Below are 7,576 nucleotides of genomic sequence, written 5' to 3'. Positions count from 1 at the left end.
TTCTTTCTCTTCTTTCTCTCTTTCTCTTCTTTCTTTCTCTTCCTTCTTTTTCTTTCTTTCTCTTTCTTTCTGTCTGTCTTTCTTTTTTAAAAATATATTTGCTATAGTGTGCATGCACTCACCAGAGAAACAGAGAAAGTGAGACAGCACCCTTGGGGGGACCACGTCATAATCCCTTTCCCTCCATCCTCCTCTCAGAATTTTGGACACACACACACAGCATGCTTCTCAAACCACCGGGTCAAGATCCGAACCACGCAGCCAGTCACGTGGGACCAGCAGCTCCAACCTCCACACCACGGCCTGGCCCTGCGGTCACCGTCGCGGTGTGAGCGTCTCTGAGTGCTGGGTGTGACACTGGGTTTACATTGACTGCCCAGGATTTTAGCTGAGAGCCAAGTGCGCGATCTAACTCCTCAGTAAAGTGGTTTTACCCGTTCCCAAGTGCCTGTTGGTAGGTATATTTCTATGAAGAGCACAAGGGGATTGCAGAAAGTTTGTGGGAAACTAGAAGTAATTATGATACTTATTTCCCATGAACTTTATGAAGGCCTCTCATACATTTCTTTGATGCTATTGATGATCTCATAACAGCGTCTCAGCTGAGCAGTAGTTTTACCCCGTCTTCTTCTTCTATTTTTGGAGAGGTTTTTGCTATAGGGTGTGTACGCTCACCAGAAAGACAGAGAGACAGAAAGTGAGAGATCACCCCCCTGGGGGGATGACCACACCACAATCCCTTCTCCTCCACTCTCCTCTCAGGATCTTGGGCACACACGCACACACACCCAGCGTGAGTTAAGCCACCGGGTCCAGGACTCGAACCACGATCGACTACATGGGAGTCCAGCGACATAGCCATTATACCGACTTCACCCCGCTGGGCGGTGATTTCTCACTTTCTATCTCTCTGTCTCTGTCTTTCTGGGGAGCACACGTGGCCTATAGCAAAAACCGCTTCAAAAGAAAGAAAAGAAAAGAAAGAAGCAGTAACTGAAAAATTCCCAAATTTGAAGACATGGATTTACAAATCCGAGAAGACCAATAAATTCCAAGTATGATAAACACAAAAGACCCACACTACGACACACCAATGAAACTGCTGAAGAGAAGTTTGCAAGCAGCAGGAGGTATCCTCAATAAATCTCTCAGCAGATTTTACCTGAAAGAAAACTGCCCTTTAAAAATAAGGAACAAATTAAGGTATTTCCAAATAAGCAAATACGCCGTGAATTGATTACTAGTAGACTGGCCCTGTAAGAAATGTTAAAGGAGAGCCAGCAGGTGGCGAGATGGCGAAGGTGCTGGCTCTCTCATGGCCATCCGTGCAGTTCAAGCGTCAGACCTGGGGGCTTGAAAAACACACCAGGCACATGTGCTTGCATGCCCAAAATTCTAATGGGAGAAATGGAGGAGAAGGGATGACAGGATGGCCATGCCACCTGGGGGATGCTTTCTCACTTTCTCTTTCTCTGTGTCTCTGTTTCTGTCTGCAACGTGCACATACACCCTTTAATAAAAAAAAAACAAGAAACGCTAAAGGGAGCTCTTTCCATTGAAATAAAGGATGCCGGATAGTAGCTCGTACCACACGCACGTATAAAGATCTCCAGAAAAGGCAAGTACCTGAGGAGACCTAAACGTTTGCATGATTGTATTTTGGTTGGTAACTCTACTTTTTTAAAAACAGGTTTAAAAAATCAACTGCATAAAACGTAAGTATAAGTTGGGGCAGCAGGTGGCGGGGTGGTGAAGGCTTTGGATTCCCACATGGCATGCTATAGTTCAAGTCCCGGACGTGACGGGCATGTGTGTGTGCATGCCCAAAGTCCTGAGAGGACAGTGGAGGAAATGGGTACAGCGTGACCATGCCCCACACCTCACCTGGAAGAGTGACTTTTCACTTTCCCTCTCTCTGTCTCTCTCTCTGGTGAGCATATGTTCCCTGTGACAAAAACCTAAAAACAAAGCGAAAAAGAAAGTGTAAGTCTATGTTGTTTATACAGTGTATGAAGATGTAGTTTACAACATTACATACACTGCAGAGGGTGGGATGTAGCCATAAAGGAATAAAGATTTCATAGGCGGGACCAGCAGTTGGCATAATGGCTATGTCACTGGACTCCCATGTAGTCGACCGCAGTTCAAGTCCCGGACCCGGTGGCTTGAATTCACACTGGGCACATGTGTGTGCATGCCCAAGATCCCGAGAGGAGAATGGAGGAGAAGGGATTGCGGTGTGGCCATCCCCCCAGGAATGATTTCTCACCTTCTGTCTTTCTGGTGGCTGCATGCATCCTATAGCAAAAAACCTTGCAGGACGACGTGGGAGAGACGTGTCAGTTCTTCGAGATGCAGACAGACAGCGATGGCGGACAGGACGGCATGCTCACAGCTGTGGGGAGGGAGCTGAACCTGGGCTCTGGGGAATCACCTTCCATGTTCCGGAGTGAAGGGAATTGGGGTCCCACCTCCGGCACACCTGGGCTCCAGCTCTGCCCAGCAGTGAGGCTGCATGCCGACCCGTGGCCTCTCGCACATGAACTCGCATGCAGTAGGCAGGGGAGGCGGGTGGAAGTTAGGGTGTCTCACAATGGGGCCTGGATGGGGTGGCACTGAGGATCCACAGAACTGAGCCTGAGCCCTACAGACGCAGGCCCCTCAGGAGGGACTGGGTGACACGAGGGGTCATGAGCACCCAGTCGGCAGCCCACGGTGGGGAGGAAGGCGTGTCCTCATGCCCATGTGGAGGCTGTCAGGACTCAGGGCTCGGGGTTTGGGTTCGAGAACTGCACATGGAGGGAGCAGCCCTGAAAGCCTCAGACTGTCCCGCGCTGTGAGCATAACCTGCACCCCGGTTTCTCAGAGCTTTCCCCACCAGACACAAACTCCCGGGTGCCCTAGCAAGCCCTCGTGGATAGAGTTAAGAGCTTGGTCTTCAAGGGCCAGCCCGGGGGTCGAGGCAGCTGGACCCCACACGCTGACTGTGTGGTTCAGGTCCTGGACCCGGTGGCTTGTAAGATACGCTGGGAGTACACGTGTGCACGCCCAGATCCAGACGCGTAGTGATGGGGTGGGATGCACGTGAGCACACGCGTGCACGCCCAGATCCAGACGCGCAGTGATGGGGTGGGACGCATGTGAGCACACGCATGCACGCCCAGATCCAGACGTGCAGTGATGGGGTGGGACGCATGTGAGCACACGCGTGCACGCCCAGATTCAGACGTGCAGTGATGGGGTGGGATGCACGTGAGCACATGCGTGCACGCCCAGATCCCAACGCGCAGTGATGGGATGGAACGCACGTAAGCACGCGCGTGCACGCCCAGACCCAGACGCGCAGTGATGGGATGGGACACACGTGAGCACACGCGTGCACGCCCAGACCCAGACGCGCAGTGATGGGATGGGACACACGTGAGCACACGCGTGCACGCCCAGACCCAGACGCGCAGTGATGGGATGGGACACACGTGAGCACTGTAAGATATGCTGAGAGCACACGCGTGCACGCCCAGATCCCGACGCGCAGTGATGGGGTGGGATGCACGTGAGCACTGTAAGTTGTTCTGGGGAGACCACTGGTACCTGCAACCTTGAAATGCATCCAAAACTGCGATGGACGTGGGGTGTGGAGAGGAAGGGGAGACTGCGAGAGCTGATAATCGGTGCACGCCCTCTCCGGGCTGAGTCGGGGTTAAGTCCTGAGTGGGGAGGCTCTCTCCTAAGATGATGTTTAAGAACCTCACCCCGGCTCCTGTCCGGGGCTAGATGGGAGGGGGCAAAGTGAAGACAGGAAAAAGCCCAGGGCTGGTGCTGGAGTCTTAGCCGAGGTGATGGGGACCTGGAGAGGGGGTGGGGCTGGCGGTGGGCTGGGGCCTGGAGGGGGCCTGGAGGGGACCTGGAGAGGGGGTGGGGCTGGCGGTGTGGGGCAGGACCTGAAGAGGGGGCGCCCTTGAAATTCCTAGGTGGCAGAATGCTTGTTTGAAAGGGGAGTCAGACACTAGGAGTGAGAGAGCTTGGTTTTGAGCTGGAAGCAGCTGGGCTGGGTTGGAATCCTGCTGCCGCTGCCTGCTGTGTAGCCATGAGCAAACCACCGGGTCTGCCAGGTAAGACTAGAGAGAGAGAGAGAGAGAGAGAGAGAGATGGGATTCACCACGCTCCTGGCTACACTTGCAGGAGAGGGCTGGAGACTGGTAGACCTCAGTAAAGGCGGGCTTTCTGTAAGGGCACACTGAGAACACTTGAAAATAACCGAGGATATTGATAACCACTTGAAGCCCAAACTCTGCTATTTTTAAAACATTTATTTATGTATTAATGTCTTCCATGATCAAGAGAAAAGAGACAGAGCAGGAAGGGCCCACGTCCCGTCCAGCCCGGCTTCCAGACCAGGAGCGAGCCTTGCTTTCTCAGCTCTTCAGACCGACAGGGAGTCCATCAGGTGGGAGGTACATCTGTCCCTCCACACTCGACATCTCCCTAATGACTTTCCTGGGTCTTTAAACTTTCCGATCTTGGCTAAACCCACGAGTGAAAATTGCCAAGACGCTATGGACAAGACACCCTTTTATGAAGGTACTGGAAGCCCATGCGGCGTGTCCAGTAAATTGGGATGTCCCTGCCAAAACGACCGAATCAGCTGATTACTTGCAGCGGAGGCATCCTCTCTGTCCCCTTCCCTCCTCAACGCTCTCCTTTCACTCTCCCCCTCCCCGCAGGCCCCCTGGAATAGCCTCACTCTCCTAGAACCTCTGACTCAGCTGTACAAATAACAGGAAAAGTAATTAGAAGCCAAAGGTCAAAAGCTCCAAATGCCCGCGTGACAATCCGCTCCTTTCCCACCGGGCCTGGCGCCTCGGTTTCCCGGTGGGAGCGGGTTCCATGAGGAAGGCCCAGGGGTGCGCCTCGGCCTGGTGGGACCTTCGACTGAACTGTCCTGGGGGACGTGGCAGGTCAGTGCCACTCACAGGCTTCGCTGTAAGGTCCCCAAGCACAGCCAAGCCGGTCCTCTGTGGGTGCTGGTGGTGACACCTGCTCCACCAGGCCCGGCAGTGCTGTATTCAGGGCTCTTGGTGCGCCTGAGGACGCCAAAACTCAGCTATAACGGCAGGCCCAGGCCTCTCCGCGGATGAAGTCGCGTCACCTTCACGTGCGCTCACAGTAGACACTAGTACTCATCCTGCAGACGGAGAAGCTCAGGCTGGGAAAGGAGGAGCAGGCTGCCCAAGGTCACACAGCAGCCAGAGAGGGCGTGAACACTGGCAGTCGGACTTCAGCACTGCTTGACACTCGCTCTCAGTCCCAACCCCGCCTCCCTCGGGTGCTGTTACCCACGCCTGGCGGCTCGGCCCGAGGGGCTCGGTGATGAAACTGCTGGCCCATGGAGGGTGGCTCCTCACTCACGCTGCCAGCCCTCTGGCAGAGTACAGGGACACTAACCATTGTGCGGGCTGCACGAGAAACATGCTGAGACGCCCTCCTCGTGGACAGACCAAGGGCGCCTCGGGGGGAGCCCGATGTGGGAGAGCCCACGGAGCCCTGAGCAGAGCTCACCACGAGGGACACGGGACCTGACACCATACCCCAGCCCACGCCGTGGCCCGTGAGGAGGCAGGCAGGTCCCGCAGGAAGAATGACGTGGGACCCTCCGACTACACATGCACCCCAGGTGCCAGGCCAGTGTGCTGGGAGGAGAGGGCTGTCGCGGGATCGGACAGGAGACTCACATGGGACCAGGGGCCTTGCTTTGTCACCCCAGGGGAGAGGGGACAATGTGGGTTCTTGGCCGGGGCAGCAACTCAGATTCCACGTGCATCTGCCCAGAGGCCAAACGGGATCCCAGTTTCCTGCCTGGGGCCTGGGCACCAGGCAGAGTGCGGCTCAGAGAGGGCCGTAGCACCGAGCCCCCGGCCACCAGCACAGAAACGAGCACCAGCAGGAGCAGATTCCGGACGCACAGGCAGCCTGAGACTGCCCGGAATCAGGGCAGGGAGGAAGACCCCCAAGGCAGAAGGCGTGCAGATAGGCAGGGGGGAGCTCGCAGCCTTCCAGGGCCAGCCCGAGGCCAGCACCTCCCCGCCCAGGGCTGCAGGGCCAGCAGCCAGGACCTGGCGTTTCAGGGCTGAGTAGTCCCGCCTCAGAGTAAGCGGGGGCTGGAAGCAGAAGCGACAAGTGTCGAGTCTCCAGGTTCAGTCACCCCACATAAGGATGGGGCTGAAAAGTGACACGAGCCCCTCTCTTCTAGGGACCCCTCGGCCATCTGTCCCACCAGCACCCCAGCTCCCGGGCATTTCTGGCCCTACCTAATTCTGTCCCGACTCTCGCGTCTCCTTCCCCGTCTCTGTGAATTCCCTGTGGGGGGCAGGCGCCCAGCCCTCGCTGCACAGAACGTGCTCCAGCCCGTCCAGCACCAACTGCGAGCGAGACCTGCAGCCCGGCGGGCCTCCTCGCACCGCTGCCTCACCCCAGACGGGAGGAGAGCAGAATGCAAAGGGGCCTTGACAGTGCAGCGGAAAGGCACTGGGTTCTCCGGGTGACACGCACATGCACGTGTGTACACCCATGAGCCTGGCTAGCAGGGAGGCTGGGGGCAGAGAGCCCAGCATGGGGCCCTGTTAGTAAGGGTATTTGTGTCTCTCACTCTTGTAAAATAAATACGTAAATAAATAGAGAGAGGAGGCCAGGTCTTCAGCATTTTTATCTTGTCTGGGCATCAACCTTGCAGAACCCAGAGCCCACCCGTTCCCGGCCCCGCGGCTGGCCAGGGAAGCCATGATTCTATGAGCCTGCATGGGCTCCAGCTTAGCACAGGGAGTGACAGGTCCCCGTGTGCGGCCTCCCGCACGCCACAGGCCGGCTCCCACGGCTCCTCGGAGGGCAGTCTTGATGACTCTCTGTCAAAGCCGCAGGACAGGACAGTGCACACAGCACATCGGAGACGGACCCTCTGCGGTCGGAGCTCGGGTCTCCACTAAGAGCGACCACGGGATTCCGTCCGTGGGCTCAGCCGGGCCTGAGGAGGTCCCCGCGGGAAGGATGGCTCCCACCACAGAACATGCTGGGTGGGCAGCCTGCAGACGGTGCCAACCCGTGAACCCAGCACCTGCACCCCCGTCTCATGCAGGAGTCCTTGGGCCGGGAAACCTCATCATGGTGGCCCCTCGATGCTTGAGCTCAGCTTCGGCCTTAGTCGCTGACTGGCTTCCTGAGGGTTGCTGCCCCATACTTAGTGCTCCCGAGGTGCCCCGGGGCATGGTGGCCGTGCACCGCAGCCTGGAGCCTGGACGCTGGCTTCGAACGCTCAGCAGCAGCGTCCCCGATGACCGATTCATCTCCCAGGGGAGGCAAACGAGCATCTGCTTCCATCATAGTAAGAGGGACCAGCTAAGGGGCCTGTTTAGGCATTTCTCCCGGGAGACGCTCCCATGGCAGGCCCTGTGACCGCCAGCCCCTGTCACTGGCCTTGCCCTGGAGTGGCTCTGACATCGTCTCATGACTCCCAGGTAACTCACAGCTGGGCAGACTCTGCCCCCTGCCAAGCCCCAACCACTCTGCAGCCGAAGGCCCCACC

The sequence above is a fragment of the Tupaia chinensis genome, unplaced genomic scaffold (genome assembly GCF_000334495.1).
Source record: "Tupaia chinensis unplaced genomic scaffold, TupChi_1.0 Scaffold000088_1, whole genome shotgun sequence".
In the NCBI taxonomy this organism is placed as follows: domain Eukaryota; kingdom Metazoa; phylum Chordata; class Mammalia; order Scandentia; family Tupaiidae; genus Tupaia; species Tupaia belangeri.
Note: the sequence above shows the minus strand (reverse complement) of the source record.